The 24,987-nt window shown below is 45.0% G+C and overlaps 1 long non-coding RNA gene across 1 annotated transcript in view; it reads left to right on the forward strand.

Moving 5' to 3' along the window:
- Window positions 1-24,987, forward strand: part of LOC114671449 (uncharacterized) — a 107,004-nt gene that overhangs the window by 26,646 nt on the left and 55,371 nt on the right. The window lies entirely within an intron of this gene.

Raw genomic sequence — 24,987 nt, forward strand, 5'->3', positions numbered from 1 at the left:
AATTCAGAGAAGGACTGGCTGATCTCAGGAAGACAAAAGCATCACAGAAGTGAGAAAAAAGTAACCTAAATATTACCTGCGACCTCCCCATGCCTCAAGGCTGGTAAACTTGGCTCAAAGCCTATAATTCCATGACTTGTGGAAGTGCAGAGACCTCAGGTGGATTTCTGTGCACTCCTAGGGGCAGAGGTGGGGCTTTCTCTCCTTTACCTGTGTCTTCAGTGTGCTTGGGTCTCTGCATGACAACTTGTGCCTAAGCACAGCTGTTCCTGCAGCTTCTCTGCTGACATGAAGTGTACTGTGGTCTCTGAGGGCCCAGTGAAGGCCGTGGAGCTTACAGGGCCTCCTTCGCCTTGCCTCACATCTTGCCACCTTTTCCATTCCCCACTTTCTCCTCCCCTGTGCTTAATTTTCTGTCTCAATTTGGCCGGGACCACAGTGCGCAGAGACTTGGCCCAATGCTAGTCTAGATGTTTCTATGAAGGTGTTTTGGGATCAGATTGGAATTTCTTGAACCGGCAGATTTGGAGTGAGGCCAATGGCCCTCCCTAATGTGGTGTGGGCCTCAATCAGTCAGCCGAAGGTCTGATTAGAACCAAAGACTTACCTTCCCTGAGCAAGAAGGAATTCTGGCGGCAGACAGCCTTTGGTCTCAACCTCAGGTCTTCCCTGGGTCTCCAGCCTGTCAGCCCACCCTGCTGATGATGGATTTATCAAGACTGCACAATAGTATGAGCCAATTCTTGAAGAGAAATTCTCTGTCTCTCCCTACATAGTGTTGGTTCTGTTCCTCTGGAGAACACTGACTAATATACCCTCTTCCTCCTTTCAGCTCCTTTGTGTGATTTTCCAGCTTCTGTTCCATCTGCACTTGAGGTGCCAGGCACTGTAGTTCCTGCCCAACATCCACTCTCCTTCCACCTGCCCAACAAGGCCTGGCTTTCTTGGCAGGAGCACTGTGCCCAGTCCCTGGGGATGAGTCACGTTGATTTAGGTCGGTAATGTCAGTCGCAGTCTCCTTTGCTTGCTACTCAATGTCCAGTCTCCCTTGCAACCCAATTCTGGCTGGCGGTAGCAGGCATGGGCTGCGGGGGTGAGTCTGGGAAGTTACCTGCTTTCCTGATCAAGAAGGACAGAAGTGGCTGGCATCTCTCTTTCCTGTTCTTGTTTCCTTAAACATGGACATGGTATCTGGAGGTGCAGCAGCCACATCACAGCCGGGAAGCAACAGACATGAAATGAAGGATTATCACACAAAGGAGAGTGGGACGGAAAGTGGGAGAGAGACAGGGGATGACATTTCTGAACCCCTGCCCCAGCTCTGGAACCCCAGCCACCAGACCTCTTGTCTTTATGCCGTAAGCACTTTCTGTGTGTTTTCTGTTACAGCTGAAGGCATTCTTGATTGATACAGCTAGTGTATTTACTCTGCCTTTCAATCATGGAAATGTCCTGGTTTTAGTCTAAGGAGGTGCAGGAGGAATGGCTCAGCCAGTGAAGAACTTGAGTTGATCCTCCCAAGCCTTCTATTCTTTGATAATAGTAATGCCCTGCCTTCTATGATAAAACCCCAATGGATTTTTTAATGACAAGAGCCAACTCCAGACTCCCCGAGTGGAGGAGCAATGGCACCACAGGTTGGGCTCATGAATGAGCAGCAGCCAGTGCCACTGGAGTGACTGCCTTTTAGTGTCACAGACCCTGACAAATGGACCCCGATGGAGACATCCTTGGAATCTCTGGTAATGGACTCTGCCCAGAAGGGAACTCCGAACTCCGAACATCTGCCTGCTGTTCAGAGGCTTGACCGAACTGCAGAGTATAATTGGTCTCAGCTTCTTTCTTTGGCCCAAGAACTGGGGGTTTTGAAGGAGATTTTGGAGCTTAAATTTCCAAGCACGAATACTTTGCAGCATCAAATATCTTACATGTAGGGAGAAATCTAGCACTGGTACATTTGTGTAGGTACAATGAAATGGGGGGTAGTGACCATAGGAAAATGATCAGCACTGGGGCAAGGCAATTTAAAGAAACAAAACGAGAATTATTAGAGACTGCTATCAAACTTCAAATCAGAAGGGAGGTAAAGATGAAGCACTTGTTAGGCAGATAATAAGATGACAAAGCCTCAAAATACGACACTCACTGATCTTAATTACCAAGCTATCTGCTGGGTGTTTAATCAGTGGCACATACACTATGCTAATTATTCCAGCTAATTTCGTTATAATGCAATTCTTTATCAACCCTGCTATGTATAAATTAGGAATTGAAATGTAACTAACACAAATTATATTTAAGGCAACATGAATTTCTTTATTTCAGCATGAAATCTTCTAGTCTCTATTTCTTTCTTTTTGTGATTATCTAATGTCAACCCCTCCCCACCCCAGTCCCCTGCAGCCTAAACCATCATTTGAGGAGAAAGGAACCCAGCACAAATATTTCCCCTTTTAACTTCTAGGAAATCATCTGTTTGACTTTCTCCTTCAGCGATTGTCCTTGAAAGGTGTAGAATATATTTCAGCAATCAGTGACAGACGGATCCTGGCTTTCTCTGCATAGATAAAGGTTGCTTTATTGTTCTATTTTAATTTTTAAGTAATCATTGGAGGGTACCATAATTTATGTATTTTCAGTGACATATTGTATGTAACTTACATCAAGTTATGTTTACAAATGTGTTTAGATGAGGACTAATAACACGTATCTTATAGAGAAGCATAAATATTGTCTGGAATTTTTAATGTCATGCGGCTCTGCATCCAAAGAGGTCAGGACTGCCAGGCTTGTGATTTTCTCCTCCATCAATACTTTTGGTTTTGAACAAATTTGCAGCAAAATAACAAAGCCTAATAAATTAGTTGATAAAACTGGGGTCTAATTTAGTCCCAGCACTAAGTCCATTGCCAAAGGAAGGCCATGGTCTGGGAGAAATGAACAGTCCCAAGTCCTCCGACCCTTCTGTGACCTCAGAGTGAGGGACAAGCACTGTGCCCATCTAGACTCACTCAAAGTGACTGAGACATAGCCCTGTCTATGGATTCACTACTGAGACTCATTTCTTCTTTGGGCCTGAAATGTCCCTGCTTTTCCCTGAGAGCGTGGAGAGCAGCTCCTTCATCCTCTGGTCCCCTGAGTGCTGTTGGGTGTTTCCTCGCCTCCAGATCCAGCTGCTGGGCCCTTCCCACTCTGGGTCAGCTGGGGCTTTGCTCCCAGGACAGAGGCTTCCATCATCTCGCATCATCCTCTCTCCTGTCTTTGATTCCCACTGTCTTATTTTTATTTCTCCTAATTCTCAGCTCCAGTGACATAGATGTTTCTCTTTGTGGTCAGAAGCTTTTTAATTTTGCTAAAGATTAATTTTTTTTGACAGAGTCTCGCTCTGTTGCCCAGGCTGGAGTGCAGTGGTACAATCACTGCTCACTGCAGCCTTTACCTCCTGGGCTCAATCTAATCCTCCCACCTCAGCCTCCCGAGTAGCTAGGACTAGAGGTGCGTGCCACCATGCCAGGCTAATTTTTAAATTCTTTTTAGCAGAGAGAGGGTCTCACTATGTTGCCCAGGCTGGTTTCAAACTCCTGGGCCCAAGCAACCCTCACGCTTCAGTCTCCCAAAGTGCTGGGATTACAGGTGTGAGCCACCATGCCCAATTTGAATTCCTTTTCAATGAATCTTTTCTAGCTTTTCTGTCTGGACAGGTTTGACTGAGATGTTTGTGTGAATGTATTTTCCATTCTGTGTGGGGCCAGGCTCACCCATCAACCCACCAGGCTGCAGTAGCCACTTTGTAGTGCAATCTTGGTACTTGAACTTGAGGTGGTTCTTTGTGCAATGAGAGAGCAGGGGCCACTTTCATTTCCCCTGTGTCTTCAGAGGCTGGAAACAATGCAATGGGATGTGGGCACAGACTAGATGTGAAGAAAGTCATTGACAATTCTTGAAATTTTTTTTTTCTCTATTGGGGCATGATTTGTGATGATGCAAGGATGGAGTTGTACAATTGGAGATATGGGTATTTCCTACCAATATAATCATCAAAGCCCAAATAACACACAAATGATTTTCATTCAGTAAACACTTTTTGAACCCTGGTTAATGCCAGGCACTTCTTGATGTGTGTGTTGATTATATAATTCACAATATGTGCCACACACTTTCTAAAGGTGTTGCAAATATAACTTGTTTTCTCCTTTCAATGGTACTGAGGTTATTATCACTTGAGAGATGAGGAAACTGAGTGGGGAGCTACTGCTGAGGCCACATGGCTATTAAATGGGTTAAGATGCAAACACACAGCTGGCTGTGCATCCCAGTGTTGTGTGGTCCTGCCTCTTGTTCTGTGCCCAGTTCTTCCATCTCCTAGTTAGCTTCCTCCTCTTCCTTCCTGATATGGTTTGGATTTGGGAAGAGTGGTTTCATGGGCCAGACCCAGGGCCCTGCTGCCCTGTGCAACCTCAGGACACTGCTGCCTGTGTCCCAGCCACTCTAGCTCTAGCTGTGGTTAAAAGGGCCCCAGGTGTGTCTCAGGCCTCTGCTCCAGAGGGTGCAAGCCAGACGCTTTGGTGACTTTCATGTGGTGTTAAGCCTGCAGGTGCACAGACGGCAAGAGTTGAGGCTTGGGAGCCTCCACCTACACTTCAGAGGATGTATGAAAATGCCTAAATGTCCAGGCAGAAGTCTGCTGCAGGGGTGGAGCCCTTATGGAGAACCTCTACTAAGGCAACATGGAGGGTAAATGTGGGGTTGGAGCCTCCACACAGGGTCCCCACTGGGGCACTGCCTAGAGGAGCTGTGAGAAGAGGGCCACCATCCTCCAGACCCCAGAATGGTAGACCCACCAACAGCTTGCACCATGCATCTGGAAAAGTGGCAGGCATTCAATGCCAGCACTTGAGGGCAGCCATGGCTGCCTCCACCCTGGGTGCAGGCACTCTCCACCCTGCAGAGCCACAAGGGTGGAGCTGCCCAAGGCCTTGGGAGCCCACCTCTTGTATCAGTGTGACCTGGATGTGAGACATGCAGTCAAAGGAGATTATTTTGGAGTTTTAAGATTTATGACTGCCTTGCTGGATTTCAGACTTGCACGGGGCCTGTAGCCCCTCTCTTTTGGTTAATTCTTCCCTTTTGAAATGAGTATATTTACCCAATGCCTGTACCCCCATTGTATCTTGGAAGTAACTAACTTGTTTTTGGTTTTATAGGCTTATAGGTGGAAGGTACTTACCTTGTCTCAGATGAGACTTTGGACTGTGGACTTTTGAGTTAATGATGAAATGAATTAAGACTTGGGGGACTATTGAGAATGAATGATTGCATTTTGCAATGAGAAGGACATGAGATCTGGGAAGGGCTGGGGTGGAATGATATGGATTGGATCTGTGTCCCTGCCCAAACCTCACATTGAATTGTAATCTCCAATGTTGGAGGAGACGCCTGCAGGGAGGTGATTGGATCATGGGGGTGGATTTTCTCCTTGCTGTTCTCATACTACTGAGTTCTCATGAGATCTGGTTGTTTAAAAGTGTGTAGCACTTCCCCCTTCTATATCTTCCTCCTGCTCCTGCCATGTAAGATGTGCCTGCTTCCCCATGACGGTAAGTTGGCCATGATGGTAAGTTCCCTGAAGCCTCCCCAGCCATGCTTCCTGTACAGCCTGTGGAACCAAGAGCCAATTAAACCCCTTTTCTTTATAAATTACTCAGTTTCAGGTATTTCTTTGTAGCAGTGCAAGAACGGACTAATACACTTCCTGTCGGTTATTTTGGTTTCTTGATATGTAGTTTTGTGAGAAAAGATGTAGAAGGGGTGGGAGGGAAGAGAAGAGGGGCAAAGGCTAAGGCAGGGACCAGGAGTATCAGGGGAGACTTCAACAGAAAGAGGCCTGAGAGTAGGTGGGAATTGGATAAAGAAAGAAAGGCCATTACTTTGATATAATCTCTTGGTTGCTGGATGGTGTTTTCCTAATCAAGATGCTTATTTGAGACTAGACCACAAGGGTCATGGCTTTTAAAGAGTTATTTAACTAATTATGTGAGTCTCTGCTGTGAAAGGAAAATCTTGGGACCCCAACATTACTAAGCTGGGAACTGCTCAGGACAAACCTGCCTCCCATTCTATTTTAAGTCATCCCTCTGCTCACTGAGCTAGATGCATATTCTGAAGGCCTCCTTTGGAAAGGCTTATCAGAAACTCAAAAGAATGCAACCATTTGTCTCTTCATCTCTCTGTGGCTTGGAAGATCCCTCCCTGCTTCAAGTTGTCCCTGCCTTTCTGGATGGAACCAGTGTACTTCTTACATATACTGATTGATGTCTCATGTCCCCCTAAAATGTATAAAACCAAGCTGTGCCCCGACCACCTTAGGCACGTGTCATCAGGACGTCCTGAGGCTGTGTCATGGGCGTGTGTCCTTAATTTTGGCAAACAAACCTCCTAAAGTGATTGGAACTTGTCTCGTCATTTTTTCTCGACTGACACTGTCATTGGGGGTAAGAGGATCATCAGTCAAGCACAATGATGTAAGGTGAAAAGTCTGCCCTCTGATAATTAGAGGTTAAAATCATCCTAATAGATCAAAGCAGGACAGTGTAAAGTCACTTAAAGGATGAAGAATAATTTGAGAGAGCATATGCTTTCAAATTTAATCCCCTACCTCCGTCTCAAATCATCTTTGAAATAAAGGAAAATGAGAAAAATGGAGAAAATCTGTATCAGTGATTAAACTTAGGACAAAGTGCATCCCTGTGACAAAAAGTTTAAGACATTTCTGGCATCAACCGGGTGGGCAGGCTTGAGGAAGGGTAGACCAGCTGGCCAAGGGTGTGAGTAGACAGAAATGCAAGCTGGGGCCCTGGGGTGAGAGTGGGGCAGATCTTGCCTCATTGGCAGGTTCAGAAAGGACTCCTGAGCCCCACAGTGTGCCCAGAACCTCAGCATCTCATGTCACGCTCAGCTGCTGGCGGCAGTGAGCAAGGTGAGGAGGGCTGTGGTGGGCACCTGGGGGGCAGTCATGCATGCTTCAGAAAGGCACACAGCGCCTGCCATTCAGGATGGTATAGATTAAAAAATGAAACACACAAGAAACAGGAACGGAATACCCTGCCTTAGTGGTGAAGGTCCCTGGCCATCACTCTTGCTAGTTTTTTTTAATTTCCATGCCTCTGTTACAGAAAAATAAAATTTCCATAGGATTAAGGTCTGTCCTCTTCTCTTTGGGCCTGAAAATACTTGACCACAGGCACACATAATCGTGATCCAACCCATCTGTGGTGGGCAGCCTTGGAGATGGCCCTCATATACATGCCCTTGTGTAACCTGCTCTCACATGGGCTGGGCCACGCTTTGTGACTTGCTTCTCACAGATATGGTGCCACTAAAGCAGAAGTGACAGGTGGCCACTTTTGTGATTAGGTTATAAATTATAAAGACACTTTGGCTTCGGTGTTGGGTGCTCTCTTTAGCTTCCTCCTCAGTAGCTCCCCTTGGGGGAAGCTAGCTGCCTTGTGGTGAGTCAGCCCCAGAAGTGGGGCTGGGGAAGGGGCAGGAAAACCTTCAGCCCTAGTGGAGCCTGAGGGTGATGACAGCCTCCTGAAAGACAGAACCACCCACCAAAAGCCATGTTCAGTTTCCTGGCCTGCAGAAATTGTAAAATTAGGAATGTTTGCTGCTTTAACCCTTTAGATTTTTGGAGTAATTTGCTATGCAGCAGTAGATAATTAATATACTACCTTAACTAGCATTTGAAGAAAGTCACAGACTTTATCCTTCCCTTTCTCATTCTCTCCTTCCCCACTCGAGGATAAGCAAAGCATGAACTCTGATTCAACAGTGGGAAATAATGGATGATTTTTGAGTCCCAGGGTAAATGTCTTTTTATGAAACAAGAGTTGCTGCGAGAAGTGAGAAAATTTGTGAAAATCCCAAATCCATTCTATCACTGAGAATCTAGATAAACATTGTCTGAAAGAGGAATGAGAGAGGACCAAGGAAGAGTCCTCTGGGATGAAAACCATATTTCAAGTTTTAAAATGAAATTTATACAGTGATTGAGACTGCAGAAGACGAAGTCAGTGATTTTAAAAGACCAGACACAGAAATCTTCTCAAACTCAGAGTATGAAAGGAACAAAATGATGCACATAAAGAAAAGTAATGCCAAAGACAGATTCAGGAAATGTGTATATCTTAGGAGAAATAAGAGTAGAGAGAACATAATAAGTAAAGAAGTAATACAATATACCTTTTCCTATGGACTGAATTGTGCCTCATGTCGCAGGTTACAAAATCAGTGTACCCAAATCAGTAGTACTGCTATACACCAATAAAAACCAAGCTGAGAATCCAATCAAGAACCCAATTATTTTTATAATAACTGCAAACAAAATCTAGGAATATACTTAACCAAGAAGGTAAAAGATCTCTACAAGAAAAACTACAAAAAACTGCTGAAAGAAATCATAGATGACACAAACAAATAGAAACATATTGCATACTCATGAATGTGAAAATGACCATACTTCCCAACGCAATCTACAAATCCAATGCAATTCACACAAAAATGCCATCATCATTTTTCACAGAACTAGAAAAAACAATCCTAAAATTTACATGGAACCAAAAAAAAAAGAGCCTGCATAGCCAAAGCAATACTAATCAAAAAGAAAAAAATCTGGTGTCATCATATTACCCAACTTATACTACAAAGCTATAGTTAACAAAACAACATGGCACTGGTATAAAAAAAAGGAATGTAGACCAATGGAACAGAATAGAGAATCTTGAAATAAAGCCAAATACTTACAGATAACAGATCTTCAACAAAACATGCAGAACATAAATTAGGGAAAGGACACACTATTCAATAAATAGTGCTGGGAAAAGTGGCAAATCACATGCAGAAGAATGAAACTGGACCCCCATCTCTCACCTTATACAAAAATCAACTCAAGATGGATCAAAGACTTAAATCTAAGACCTGAAACCATAAAAATTCTAGAGGATAACATCGGGAAAAATCTTCTGGCTATTGGCTTAGGCAAGGAATTCATGACTAAGACAAAGAAAGCAAATGCCACAAAACCAAAAATAAACAAATGGGACCTAATTAAACTGAAAACCGTCTGCACAGCAAAAGTAAATAGACAACCCACAGAGTGGGAGAAAATAGTCATAAACTATGCATCTGACAAAGGACTAGCATCCAGAATCTACAAGGAACTCAAACAAATTAGGAAGAAAAAAACCAAATAGAGCTTATCCATGTAATAAAAACCCACCTGTACCCCAAAAACTGTTGAAATAAAACAGTTTACCACAAGCAAGAAAAAAAACCAAATAATCCCATCAAAAAGTGGGCAAAGTTCATGAATAGACGTTTCTCAAAAGAAGATATACAAATGACCAACAAACATGACAAAATGCTCAACATCATTAATCATCAGGGAAATGCAAAATAAAACCACAATGAGATTCCACCTTACTCCAGCAAGAATGGCCATAATTAAAAAGTCAAAAAAACGATAGATGTTGGCATGAATGTGGTGAAAAGGGAACACTTTTACATTGCTGGTGGGAATGTATATTAGCACAACCATGATGGAAAACAATATGGAGATTCCTTAAAAAACTAGAGGTAGAACTGCCATTTGATCCAGCAGTCCCACTCCTGGATATCTACTCAAAGAAAAAGAAGTCATTATATGAAAAAGAAACATGCACTGAATGTTTTATAGCCACACAATTCACAGTTGCAAAGATATGGAACTAACCTGAGTGCCCATTGATCCATAAGTTTATAAAGAAAATGTGGTATATATACACCATGGAATACTACTAAGCCATGAAAAGCAATGAAATAATGTCTTTTGCAGCAACTTGGATGGAGCTGGAGGCTATTGTTCTTTTTTTTTTTTTCTTTTTTTTGAGACAGAGTCTCACTTTATTTCCCAGGCTGGAGTGCAGTGTCATGATCTCAGATCACTGCAACCTCCACCTCCCAGGTTCAAGGGATTCTTGTGTCTCAGCCTCCCAAGTAGCTGGGATTACATGCGCCACCACACCCAGCTAATTTTTGTATTTTTAGTAGAGACGGGGTTTCGCCATGTTGTCCAGGCTGGTCTTGAACTCCTGACCTCAAGTGACCCGCCTGCCTTGGCCTCCCAAAGTGTTGGGATTACAGGCCTGGGCCACTGCGCCTGGCCTGGAGGCCATTATTCTAAGTGAAGTAACTCATGAATGAAAAACCAAATATTGTATGCTAAGCTATGAGGATGCAAAGGCATAAAAGTGATATAATGGACTTTGGGTACTTGGGGGGGATATTGGGATGGTGAAGGTATAGAAGCCTACGTAGTGGGTACAGTGTACACTGTTCAGGTGAGGGGTGCACTAAAATCTCAGAATTCACCACTACAGAGCTTATCCATGTAATAAAAACCCACCTGTACCCCAAAAACTGTTGAAATAAAAAAAGATAAAAAATTATATCTAAAAGATCAACAAATCAAATCCAGGAATGTGCTCAAAGAATAATACATATGATCAAATAGTTTATTGTAGGACTGCAAAATTTGTTTAGCTTTAAAAACACTATTAACATGTTTTACCATCCTTTGGTATATTATGAGATAAAATAAAAATAAAATATGATAAAATACGATTGTATCTCAATAGATGATACAATAACATTTAATACCATTCAATATCCATTTCTTATTAAAACTAGGGAGCTAGAATTAAAGGATATTTTCTTACATGGTAGAGATTATCTGTCCAAAAGTAATAACCAACATCATATTTAATGCTGAGTTTTACTATGGTCAAGAGCAAAACAAGCAAGCTCACCATCATCACTTCTTCCCTGTCTCAGTTTGAAATCAGTTGAGAGGAGTCATCAGACACATGGGTCAAAATGTCAGCTTCATTAGTGATAAAGCCAACTGCAGCATGTGGCTTTAGATCTGAAGCCAGAAGAGCTTGCCAGCAGTCCCTGAATTAGACAACATACCACAGTCACTGGCAGCTCTGACTCTCCCCACCCATACCCAGCTAGGGCTGGCTCTTTCAGGAAGCAGAGAAAACCAGACAATGCTGCCTTCTCAGGTGGCAGATTCAAAGAGAATCCAGAAGAGGCCAAGCCATGCAGGCAAATTCTTTCTCCCAAACAAATGCTCCCAAGAAGGAAAATATGAGAATTCGAGGAAGGTCAGGAGCATCACAGAAATGTAACCTTTACCATACGGGAGCATGTAGTCAAGGGGACCCCTAACAGTATTCTACACTCTTTGAGAAGTTTTAGCCATTGTGATAGGACAGGAAAAAGAAACGGGAATGGTAAATATCTTAAAGGAAAATCAAAATGATTGGTCGTTATCTGCAAATGTTATAGCTATTTAGAAAATCCAAGCAAATCAATTGAAAAACATTAATTAGAGCTTACAGAAGTGTTTGGTAAGCTAGCCTATTGCTTTCCTTAAATGACAGAATTAATGGCTTTTCCCTATACCAGCAAAGTTAGAAAATTGGGCAAGTTATGGAAGGAGGGATCCTGGGAAAATAAATTCATAACAATGTCCAACAAATACAATAAAAGAATTTTGGAAGAAAATCTGCCTTGCCAAACTGACAAAATATGTTATGAAACTACAATAATTCTTAAAGTGTGGTAGTGGCAAAAGAATCCATGCAAGATCAAGGGAAGAATACTAAATTCAGAAACAGAACTAACAAATAGGTTTAGAATATGACATAGTGGCTGTGATGGTTTGAATGTGTCCCCTCCAAAATTCAAGTGTTAGCAATGTGATGGTCTTGAGAGGCAGGGCCTGTAAGATTGATGAGGCCGCGAGGGTTCCTTCCTCACGAATGGGATTTAAGGCCCTTATAAAAGAAGCTTCATGCAGTATTCAGCCCTTTTTGTCCTTCCACCTTCTGCCCTGGGAGGACACAGCGTTTCTCCCCAACAGAAGATGCAGCATCAGGGTGCCATCTTGAACGTGGAGACCAGGCCCTCAACAACGAATCGCCAGCCTCTCGATCCTGGACTCTCAGCCTCCAGAAAGGTGAGAAATAAAATTATGTTGCTTTTTAACGACCCAGTTGCAGGTATTGTTCTGTAGCAGCCCAAACAAAAAGAGTGACATTTAAAGTCATGATTCTAGGAAGGATTGTCAACAAACGCAGTTGGCATAACTGAAAAAAATACAAGTTAAATCTGTCATCCCACACACCAAAAGAAATCCCGGATGATTTAAAAATTTAAACAATGAAAATGAAATCATACCACCACTAAAGGAGACTGTAGATACACAGTTTTATTACCTTGGGCTGAAGAAGGGCTTCCTAAACTTCAAGACAAAGGTAGAATATCGAAGATAGATTTGCCCACACAAGCGATTTTAAACTTCCAAATACCAAAAAACCTTAAAAATTAAGTGGAAAGGGCACCTGTGAGAAATGTCACAGAGGGTCAAACCTTCACATGTCAAGGGCTTCTTAATATTCAGTAAGGACACCTCCACATCTCTGATGGTAAAAAGGTCCAATGACAATTACAGCCAATTCACGTGAAAGAAGTCAAAATGCTAATAAATTTCTAAAAGTGATGTTCCATCTCACTAATATTCAAAGAAATGCAAACTGAAATATTAAATTGATAAAACTTTGAAAATGTGTGTATATATGCTGGGATACCTATAGGAAAGGGGCATTTCTGTACATTTCTGGTGGGCATAAAGTTTCTGTAGGATGGAATGCATGGCATGACATGATTTCATTTTTGGTAAAGTATATTTAAAATGATGTTTAGAGAAAGATGGGAGATTCCAAATATTAACCATGGTTATCTCTAAATGAGTGTTTACAATTTTTGTGTGGTCTCAGTTTTCTACCTCAAGATGGTCTTATTTTTGTAAACATACTGAAAGCTATTTTTTTTTTAAATAAAAGGATACATTTATGAGGCTACTTTAGAAAACTTTGAGGAATGAGTAAAAGATTGGGGGTGTCCTAAAAGGTACAAAGTGACAGCGATAAGAAGTGTGGTATGAGTGTGGGAATTAACAGACTAATGGAGTAGATGAGATGGGCTAGAAATAGTCCTCGGTGCATATTAGATCTCAAGACTGTTGAAGCTGAAAAACTGTCATATGGAAGATTGCAAGCGATTCCTGTAGGGGGAACTTTCCCTGGGAGGGGCTGCTTACTAAACCCCTTTAAATTGGAAACAACCCAATATCCAACAATGGGGAATTGGCTAAGTAAAAGATGGTACGTTGATTCATTGGAGTTCTATGTGGCCATACAAATGCTGTGTTGGTAGAATATTTAATGGCATGGAAATTTGTTTACAGTTTATTGTTAAGTGCACATCTGGTTTCAAAACCAAATGCATATTATGATCCATATTTGTAAAAAGTATGTATTTATTTAGAGAAAAGACTTGAAGGATGCATTTCATTTTTTTCTGTTGACTTATCTGTATTATATTTTTTCTATAGTGACATCTATTTATTTTATAAGAGAGTACACTGTAGATGCAATTTATATATAAGTTTACATAGAAATGTAAAAAGAGAGGGAATGGTTTTCAGGTCGGTAAGTCTCAGCTCTGAGATGATGCAATGAATCAATGCACCCAGGAAGGGTGAGTCACAAGGGGGTTTGTCAGCAAAAGGCCAGGGGGCAAATGCTATTGTGGGCCTCCTAAATCCTGTCCATGGGAGAGCACCCTGGCCTCCAAAGAGTAAAGAGCCACAGGCTAAATCCTCTATCCTGTGAGGCAGCAGCTTGAGGCCATCCTGACCAGGAGTCATGTGACATCTGCTTCATGTCGCTGGCTCTCTGGTTCTGGCTCTGTGCACTTGGCTAACTGCTGGTGGTGTGGGCTTCCCTTGGACTGTGGAGAATGGATTAATGGGACATTATCTGGGACAGGAGGCCAGCTGAGTCACGCTTCCCTGTAGGGAGATGAGCAATGACTGGAGAGTCTGAAATGACAGTGAGGGAGAGGCGTTAAGAGCCACAGGGCTGTGTGCCTGTGGGGTTAAGGGCAGGTGGAAACACCCAGGAGAAGAGGAGAACTGTTCTGAGAGGGGAAATGATGGAACAACTTTGAACATGTCGCACCTGTAGACCTGCAGGACGTACAGACGGAGATTTCTTGGGTGTGGTAGGATGTTCATGTCTGGGAGGATTCTGGACCAGAAGAACAAATACAGGGTCATCAACAGATGATATTCTTGAAGGAGGTCACCCAGGAAACCCAGAGAAACAGAGAAGCAGCTAAGGACAGAACCCCAGCGTTTCAATACCCAGAGGTGTGGAGGGGAAGGGGAGCATGCACAGAAGTGTGAGGGGATGATCAGAGAAGAGGGGATCAGCACGGAACCCAGGGCAGAGCGGGATGCTGAGGCCAGGGGGTTGTCAGCGGTGTTTAGTGGCACAGAGCAGTGCAGAAGGACAGAGGATGAGGGAAACCATTTTGGTCAAACCCCAGGGGCAGAAGGCTGCGCCTTGCTGAGAATTGGACCAGAGGAAAGAGAAGACTGAGTGTCCACTGTCACAAGGAGACAGGATTTGAAGGGAAAAGGATGGACCTGTCATTGTGTGGGACTGCAGAGCTTTGACAATGCTTGATTCCCAAAAAGTAAAAGTGCCCACAGAGAGACTTCATTGTATGGAAGGTAAAGCAGCCAGTACTGCATCCAATACAACGATGGAGCAGAAAGGCTGATGATCACGGAGTCAGGGGTCTCACCTCCAGCTGAAGCAGGAACACACCCACTGGTTCAGGAGGGAAGAAGGATGGACAGACAGATGTCAGTTTGTCCTGGGAGTCCAGATTAGTGAGAGAGGAAGTCTAGTGGTATCTTTTCTTTTAATACAATAAGAGTCAGAATCATTTGCTGAGAGAGAGGCAGAGATGGCTGGGCACAGAGCTTGCACAGCAGTAAACATTAGAAATGGTTGTTGTGGTTAGTAGGAGAGTATATTAGTCTGTTCTCAGACTGCTAATAAAGACATACCCAAGCCTGGGTGATTTATAAAGGAAAGAGTTGTAATTGAATCACAACTCTGCAGGGCTGGGGAGGCCTCAGGAAACTTACAATCATAGTGGAAGGGGAAGCAAACACATCCTTCTTTACATGATGGCAGGAAGGGGAAGTGCTGAGCAAAGAGGGAAAAGCCCATTATAAAACCATCAGATCTTGTGAGAACTCACTCACTATTATGAGGACAGCATGAGGGTAACTGCCCCTCCCTTATTAAATTACCTCCCACTGGGTCCCTCCCACAACACATAGGGATTATGGGAACTACAATTCAAAATGAGATTTGGGTAGGGGCACAGCCAAACCATATCAGAGAGGTAGCTGATTAGGAGCAAAGGGAAAATGGGAGGGTAGCATGGAGAGACCATGAGTGTTAGTGGCACCTGCAGTAAGGGATGCTCCCTGCTTTGAGCCTGTCACAGGTCTTACTCTCTGATCTATCACGAAGGGTTAAGGAGAGACATGGTCTATCTTTCAGTTGTCCTTAATCCCAAAGAATTATTCTAGTAAGCCTCTGCGCTAGGCTTGCAGAACAAGGTTCATGGTCTCTAGGGGTATCTAGCTAAAAGAAGTGGGAAGATAAGAACATAAAATAAGGAACTTGATCAGCCCGGGCAATAAGTGGTGGTGAGGGGAGGCAACTTCTTGCTATAGTAACCACAGAACTCATGGGCAGGTGGCTTTTGCACTGGAATCCAAGGGATGGGCATAATTTTGGAAGGTGGAAGGTTTTCCTGGTTGGAAGGAGGTGGGTGAGCAAAGGGATATGATATGGAAACACCAACAGGTGTGTAGACCAGACCAGCAGGAGAGGAGGGCACGAGTGAGATGGAGCCTCAGGAAGTGGCTAGGGTGGCAGGGAGGGTCCTGAACGCCAGGGATCGACTGTTCATGAGCAACTATATAATTTTTTGGAGAAAGCTTGTGAAATGACCAGGGTGCTGTTTTAGGAAGGTGAATCTGGCATAATTTCTAGGAAGGAGAGGAAAGGAGAACCTGGGGGTAGAGAGATGGCTCCTGTGTCACCGATCTCTAAAGAGTGGCTAATGAGTGGCAAAACAATGAGATTAAACAATCCACGTGATTATGCATTTACACTTCTAATTTTAAATCCAGCACCCTAATTAAGCATAAATTATTTTGTCATTCAAATGTATTCTAGTTCGAAGCTCCCTCTCTGTTGGTGGTGAGAGGGAGGAGGGTAGAGGGGAAGTAACCACAAGACAACAATCAGGATCATCTGTCGTTTCTGCTAAAGAGTTCTGAAGGCCATGCAGCTGTTCCCAGGTTTCTTGCCTTCTAAACGGTGCTGGCCGCTTGCCATCCTGACCTGGCTGTACCTACTTTGAGAGGTGGCCATTGCCGGAGGTGGGTTGTGTCCTTTGGCTGTGACTCGTTTTTCATGTAACCCCCCCAAGTCTCTGCCTTGTAAAGGACGGCTGGAGTACAGCATGGGAGAGTCCAGTTGCCCTCATGTCTAGAATCAATTAGAAGCCCAGTTATCACCAAGAAGAATGTCCAGGCACCAAACAAATTTACACAGGATACCAGACATTCCCTCTGTGACAGCCGAGGAAGGGGATGTCTGAGCCCAGCTGGGCAGGGAAGTGCAGCCCATTCTAATCCCGTCGGTGATGCAGATGGCCTGAGGGGAGAGCTGGGTAGGATGGAGGGAGGGAACCCAGGTAGGAGGGGAGGGGATGCTGGGTTCACGTGGATCTGTAGGACTAGCCTGCATGTTTGGGAACTTGTGGTTCTGCAGAGCTGTTGCTCTCCCTCTGGCGGATGAGCTGCGGGCCTCGTTTGTCCTGCAGTGGTAATCCCCTTCCCTCACCTGTCCCACCAGTGGGACAAAGCCACTATTGGGGTAGGGGAAATGTGTGCCCAAGAAGAAGAGGGGCTCATTCTCCTGGTGCCTTCCAGACTGCCTGGGGTTGTAGGGACTTGGGCCCCCCACTACTGACGGCAGCACCCCCTGAGTGGCCCCCTCTACTCTTGAGTTTAGGACCTCTCAAGTGTGGATGTCGGGGCGAAATAGTTACCGTGTTTAACAAGTGTGTGCTTCATGTCTTTTCAGTTCCAGACTCTGTAAGAGGGCACAGGATAGAAACATTAAAACCAAATAATCCCTCTTGCCGAGGCTTTATAATATGGCTGACAGCCAGTCATAAGTCTAGAGAACATTTTAATGCATGATGTCAAAGGCAAGGGTGGTAGACATGATATGTAAGTGATGGAGGAGTTCATAAGAAAAAAGATGATTGTAAGTTTGGATTGTATTCTGAAGACTTCCTGGAAGGGGTGACATTGAACCTGCTCCAGAGCGGGGTATGATTTAGAGAGGCAGAGTGGGGCTTCTGGAGGGGGGGCGGGGCGGGAGAGCCCAGCAGAAGCAGGGCAAGGGTGAAGAAGGGGACTGAGCACACACTGGTTAATTCAGGAACTCAGTTAGTGATCCTGTGTTCCAGGCACCAGGGTCACAGGAGTGAACAAGAGACAAGGTCCCCATGCTCCTATGGGAGACAGTGAACAAATAAACACCTCAGAGGCCACAAAGTGCCTTGAAGGAAAATAAGGATGGGGAGCACTAGAGGTGAAGGGTGGCTGCTTTCTGATGTGGCGTGATCTGGATGCTTCCTTGGATAAAGTGACATTTGAGCAAACACCAAGGGAAGAGAGGAAGGAGCCATGAAGATATTGGAGGTGGGGGTGGGTGGAAGAGTGTTCTAGGACAAGAGAACAGCAGGTGCAAAGACCCCTGGGCAAGGAATGTGCTAGCTGTGTTTGAGGAACAACCAGGAAGTTCACTAGGTTGGGGTGCAGTGAGATGAAGGGTGGCTAAGTCATGCAGGGGCTTAAAGGTCATTATGAGGAGGCTGACTTTTCTGCTGGGGGAGATGGGAAGCTACTGGAGGTCTGGAGCAGAGGATGACTCGCCTGCTTTGGTTGCTGAAAGGATCTGAGGGTGGACTACAGAGGGCAGGGGTGGGACCAGGGAGACACTTAATGGAGCTACTGCAACAATTCAGGTGAGAGTTGGTGGCTTGGACCAGGGCAGTAGCAGTGGACGGCATGAGAGGAATTTGGAAACTGAAAATATGTTAAAGATAGAGGAGTCAGGATTTCCTGATGGATCAGATGTGGATGTGAGAGGAGGAGGAGCCCAGGGTGACTCTAGGCTTTTGGGCTGAGCCACCAGAGCTTGGAGTGTCTATGACTGGGATAGGGAAGGCTTGGGGAGAAAAAGGCATCAGTGGGCAAACCCAGGACATTAACTTTGGACTTTTAAAGTTGGAGTTCATCATTATATATCCAAGGCAGGGGTTGAGTAGGCAGTTGGAAACACTCCACTATTTTTAGTTCGAGGAAAAGGTCCAGCTGGAAGACAGAAATTTGGAAGCCATCAGCATTTAGATGGCATTTGAGACCTTTTGGTGAGATGATGCTATACAGAGGGTGAGTGTGGATACAGAAGAGACAAAGCCAAGGATGGGGCACCTGGGACAAGAAGACAAGGGGTGGCTAGTGAGAAAGAAATAGGGAGACAGGTTGGCTGCCATGGACACAGTCTTGGGAGGGGGACTGGGAAAGAGGAGGTCAGGGCTGACAGAGAGCCGCAAGCAACAGTGGGGCGTTATCCCTTGATCTAGTAGCATTAGGGTCTTCTCAGCACTTCCTTGCCTGGAAACTATCCTACCGAGCGCACCCGTCTACACCAGTCACCAAATCACCACTGGAAGGGATCACAAAATTGCAGTGAGCAAACTCGGGTTTCCACAGGATGATTTGCAAAAAACCAGACAAAGTACATGGGTCCACCTTGCACAAAAGAAAACATTGCCAAGTAAATTTTTTTTTTTTTTTTTTTTTTTAAAAACAACTTTATGGCCAGCCATGGTGGCTCATGCCTGTAATCCCAGCACTTTGGGTGGCCAAAGTGGGCGGATCACCTGAGGTCAGGAGTTTGAGACCAGCTTGGCCAACATGGCGAAACCCTGTCTCTACTAAAAATACAAAAATTAGTTGGGTGTGGCGGCGGGTGCCTGTAATCCCAGATACTTGGGAGGCTGAGGCAGGAGAGTCGCTTGAACCCAGGAGGCAGAGGTTGCAGTGAGCCTAGATAGTGCCTCCGCAACCTGGGCAACAGAGTGAGACTCCATCAACATAAATAAATAAATAAATAAATAAACAAACACAACTTTATTGAGCTATAATTGACATACAATAAAATTCCCTCTTTTTTTTTTTGAGACGGAGTCTTGCTCTGTCGCCCAGGCTGGCGTGCGGTGGCGCGATCTTGGCTCACTGCAAGCTCCGCCTCCTGGGTTCACACCATTCTCCTGCCTCAGCCTCCTGAGTAGCTGGGACTACAGGCGCCCGCCACCGTGCCCAGCTAATTTTTTGTATTTTAGTAGAGACGGGGTTTCACCATGTGAGCCAGGATGGTCTCGATCTCCTGACCTCGTGATCCGCCCACCTCGGCCTCCCAAAGTGCTGGGATTACAGGTGTGAGCCACCGCGCCCGGCCAAATTCCCTCATTTTAAGTGTAAGATTTGACTTTTGACAAATGCATGTTGTCGTGTACCCACTGTCACAACTGATATGCAGGATGTTTTCACTACCTTAAAAACCCAAGTAGGAATTAAAAAATATTCTTCCCCCACTCTGACCCACTACTATGGGTTATTTTTGTGCAATGCGTTCGTATCTTGCTTGGTGCAGCGTAAACATCATAGAACCTGAGGCCAGCCGGCTGCCGAAGACTGAGTGTAGCAGTCAGCGTTCACAAAAATTCTGAATCTAAATAGTGCAGAAATAAAGGACTTATTTTATCATTTACATTTTAAATGGATTAACTTACTTCCCGAGTAGGAGTCTGGTTCAGGAAACCTCCCTGATTGTAAACGCTGACAGACAGTTTTTATGAAAGGACATGTTTATCCCCATTGGACTAAGTATCTTTCAGACCAATACAGTTAATGGAATCTTGGTTTGAGTTTGGCCACAGATAACTGGCTGCTCAGGTCCTGGGCTCCATTTTGACAGGACTCCGCTCCCTAACCACTAGGAGACACAACATGGAACTCTCTCCTGGGATGAAGGACAGTTCACATCTAGGGCTTCCAAACGGGCACAGGCCACACGAGAAAGCTCAGTAAGGCTCTCTTCAGGAGGTGGAGAGATCCTCTCACAGCTCTTCCGCTTGTGCCTTGCCGGACTCAGAGCAGCTGGGGAGAGAGGAGCTATTTTGATGGGAGGGACGTCCTTCCACCACTGGCCACTCACAGAAGTGACCAGAAGCCTGTCCCCAGGGGCTCTCTCTCCATGGTAGGCCCTGGAATGTGGCTGATGAGCCCAGGTCAGGTGAGCCTGGGGCAGCAGCCCCCAGGTGTCTCTCCTGGGGCCAACCGCTGACCTCCCGGCCTCTGCTCACACCTGCTCAGAACCCGCAGAGCTAAGGCCTCGGGAGAAGAGGCCCTGCAGGTGGTGACAGGGCACACCCATCAGGATGCTGTAGAAGGGGAGTGGGGTTAGCTGTAAGAGTTGGATCCTAAATCAATCGGCATGAGGTTGAGGCAAATCCCCCCTGCCACTGGAGTCTTTGGAACTTGCCTGGGTGAACATCCCTCGCCAGCCACGTGTCATGGGGTGTAACCTGACATCTCTGTACCTCAGTGGTCTCCTCCATCAAATGAGGGGAACATAACACTCTCACGTGCGTTAACACATGAATGGTGCTGGCTCCCGGCAAGGACTCAGTCAATGCTCTCTTTATGATTATATAAATGTTGTTTAGTGAGGCGTGAATGTGACACTGTACACATTGGTGTGTACAGCAGTTCAGCCAGGACTCTGTGGCCGTGGGTGTAACATTTGTGAGGACAGGAGTTTCTTCCTCTTCCTGGGAGAGGAAAATAGATCTATTTAGCTGAGAGCCTCATGTACATGATGGTAAAAATCATCCGTGGGTGGGTCAGGCAAGGTGGCTTATGCCTGGAATCACAGCACTTTGGGAGACCAAGACAGGTGGATCACTTGAGCCCAGGAGTTCGAGACCAGCCTGGGCAAGCTGGTGAAACCTTGTCTCTGCCAAAAATACAAAAATTAGCCAGTCATGGTGTTGCATACCTACAATCCCAGTTACTTGAGAGGCTAAGGTGGGAGGATTGCTTGAGCCTGGGAGGTTGAGGCTGCAGTGAGCTGAGATCATCCCACTGCACTCCAGCCTGGGTGATAGAATGAGACGTCATGTCAAAAAAAAAAAAAAAAAAGAAAAAATTTCATCTCCGTATGGCCACAGGTAGGAAATTGAGGTGTGTTTCTCCCAGGGGCATTTGACTACAGTAACAGCCTAATTGGGGCCTGGATGGTGTGATAAATGGAGGGCTGAATGCCCAAGGTTGGTGTAGGGCCATGGACAGCATCCTGGGTCTATCCCTTCCTGCCCTGATAAGTGGTCTCAGTTTCTCCATATGGACTGTGATGAGCTTGGATGAAATTATCTCTGGGGTCCATTCTAGCGCCGAAACCCTTGATCTCTTAAGAGTTAGTGCTTAGACTCTCCCCAGGCAGCGTCCACTGGATTTGATAGAGATAAAAATGTGAACAAGTATCTATTTAATACCAACAAGACCTCAATTTCCCTTAAATTCCTGCTCCAAAGCCAGTTTTTTCCCGCAGCTCCGAAGGGCAGAGGAGCATTGCCAGGTGAGCCTCATCAGGCTGGACTCAGCTGCTGGCAAATTGGAAAGTATTCTTTGCTTCAGAAGGTAATGAGAATTCGTTGCCAGGTCGTTAAACTTTGCTCTTTCCTGGAGGCGTGGGGAATTACAACAAGACACTTTGGAGCAGGCCCAGCCAGTGACTGGGAAGGCCACAGATGCATGTGTGTCCAAAGTGGACAGTCCATCTTTCTTCCTTTTTTTTTTTTTTTTTTTTTTGAGATGGAGTCTTGCTCTGTCACTTCACTGCAACCTCCACCTCCCAGGTTCAAGTGATTCTCCTGCCTCAGCCTCCCGAGTAGCTGGGATTACAGGCATGCACCATCATGTCTGGCTAATTTTTCTATTTTTAGTGGAAATGGGGTTTCATCCTGTTGGTCAGCTTGTCTCGAAATCCTGACCTCAAGTGATCGGCCTGCCTTGGCCTCCCAAAGTGCTGGGATTACAGGTATGAGCCACTGCGGCTGGCATTTTTCTTTCTTTTTTTCTTCTTTGAGACAGAGTCTCTCTATTGCCCAGGCTGGAGTGCAGTGGCATGACCTTGGCTCGCTGCAACCTCCAACTCCTGGGCTCAAGTGATCTTCCCACTTTAGCATCCCAAGTAGCTGAGACTATAGGTGTGCACCACCACACTCAGCTAACTTTTCATATTTTTGGTAGAGATGGGGTTTCATCATGTTGCCCGGGGTGGTCTTGAACTCCTGAGCTCAAGTGATCCACCCAACTCGGCCTCCCAAAGTGCTGGTGGGATTACAGGTGTGAACCACCATGCCTGGCCTCGTTTTTTGTAAGTCGTGGTAAAATACACATAATGTAAAACTTGCCATTTTAGCCTTTTTTATTTTATATTTATTTATTATTTTTTTTGTTTAGACAGAGTCTCACTGTGTCACTCAGGCTGTAGGGCAGTGGCGTGATCTCGGCTCACTGCAGCCTCGGCCTCTTGGGCTCCGGTGATCCTCCTACCTCAGCCTCCTAAGTAGGTGGGACCACTACGCCTGGCTAATTTTTGTATTTTTTTGTAGAGATGGGATTTCTCCATGTTGCCCAGGGTGGTTTACTCAAGTGATCCATCCGCCTCAGCCTCCCAAAGTTCTGGGATCGCAGGTGTGAGCCACTGTGCTTGGCCTCATTTTAGCCATTTTTAAGTTCAATGGCTTTAAGCGCATTCATACTATTGTGAGGATCATCACACTGTCCATCTCCAGAACTCTTTCTTCTTCTCAAAATGAAGCTCTGAACCTATTGAACAGCTCGCATTCCCATCTGCCCCCAGCCCCTGGCAATCGCCATTCTGCTCTCTGTCTCTATGAATTTGACTATCTTACATACCACATCTAAGAAGAATCAAACATTCTTTGTCATTTCGTGACCTGTTTACTTCACTGAATATAACGTCCTCCAGGTTCATCCATGTGTGAGGATTTCCTTCCTTTGAAGGCTGAATAGTATTTCGTTGCATGTAGAAAATCACATTTTGCTCACCCACTCATTGTCAATGGCCATGCGTGTTGCTTCCACTTTTGGCTATTGTGAGTAACGCTGCTGTGAACATGGTGTGCAGGTGGAAAGGGCACTTCTTGTGCCTCGTTTCATCGTGTGTCCCTTGCCCCTGCTTGGAGGGGCTGAAATTCCTCTCCCTAGAGTTGGGACTTCTCTCAGATATTGCAGCTCCAGTTTGTTTATTTTCTCAAATATCCGAGTGTCTTCCAGAATGCTACATACAGCACAGAGCAGAGAAGGGATGATTGTGGCTGGGCAAACAGTAAGCCAGGAGCCCCTTAATGTCCATTTCTACCAAAATAGCTTCCTAATGTGATGCTCATCACACACTGTATTAGTATTGGGACTGCATCCTAATGGACCCTCTAGGACACATTAGCCCTATTCTCAACACACCCACCCCCCTTCAAATAGGCACAGACGCTGACCTGTGGAACATCACATAGGAATATTCTTCTGGAGCCTTCAAAGAACTTGGCAGAAACAACTGAGGCTTCGGCTTAGGTTATTTAAATGTTCTTCTTGACAACAGTTGTTCAATAAACTCAGCTAATTCTTCTGGCCGTTTCTGCAGGTCCATGAACGTTTGAGGAGGCACACCTTCCGATTTTTTTTTCTTCCCGGGATTCATGCTTCCTGTTCCCCTAAAAGTAGCACCACATTTTTCAGTTAATTAAATTTAGTTAAAAGAAGGGAAAGTGGGCAAAAGACATGAACAGACAAGGGGAAGTACAGATGGCAAATATGCACACAGAAAGATTTCACCATCATTAGCCATCAGGGAAGTGCAACTTGAAGTGACAATGAGTTATGGCTGCACATCGATCAGAATGGCTAAAATAAAAAATTGCGACATCAAATGCTGGTGAGGATGAGAGAAACTGGCTCACTCATTCCTGGCTGGTGAGTGTGTAACACGGTGCAGTCACTCTGGAAAAACAGTTTGGTGGCGTCTTTGTAAACTAAATATGTAATTTCCATAGATCCGGCAATTTCACTCCTGGGCATTTATCCCAGAGAAATGAAAACTTACGTTCACCCGAAAACCTATACATGAATATTCATAGCAACTTTATTTGTATTACCGCAAACCAAAAATAACCCAAGTGTCCTTTAATGGGTGAGTGGCTAAAGCAACTGTGGTGCAGACATACCGTGGGGTACCGCTCAGCAATGGAAGAGGTACAGACGTATGCAGTAACTCGGATGAATCTCACGGGCATTATACTGAGTGAGAAGTCAGTCCCTAAAGGTACCACACTGTCTCATTCCATTTATATGACATTCTCGAAATAGCAAAATTACGGAGTTGGGGAACAGATAGTGGCTTCCAGGGCTAAGGGATGGAGGAGGGCAGGGAGGTGGGTGTGCTTGTAGGAAGGCAACCAGAAAGATTCTTCTGGAGGAAATGTTCCGAGTCCCGACCGTGGTGGTGGATACAGGATCCTACACCTGATAAAATTGTATAGAACTAAGCGCATGTGCACACACACCAATGAATACACAAAATGAGGATAATTCGAGTAAGATCAGTGCTTTGTATTTTTGTCAATGTTCTTGTGATGTTGTATTATAATTTTGCGAGATGTTACCATTGGGGGAAACTGGGTGGAGGGGACACGGGATCTCTCATCTTTCTTGTATTATTTATTACAACTGCATGTGAATCTGCAGTTATCTAAAAATAAACGGTTTAATTGAAAAACAAG

This window comes from Macaca mulatta, chromosome 12 (genome assembly GCF_049350105.2).
Source record: "Macaca mulatta isolate MMU2019108-1 chromosome 12, T2T-MMU8v2.0, whole genome shotgun sequence".
NCBI lineage: Eukaryota > Metazoa > Chordata > Mammalia > Primates > Cercopithecidae > Macaca > Macaca mulatta.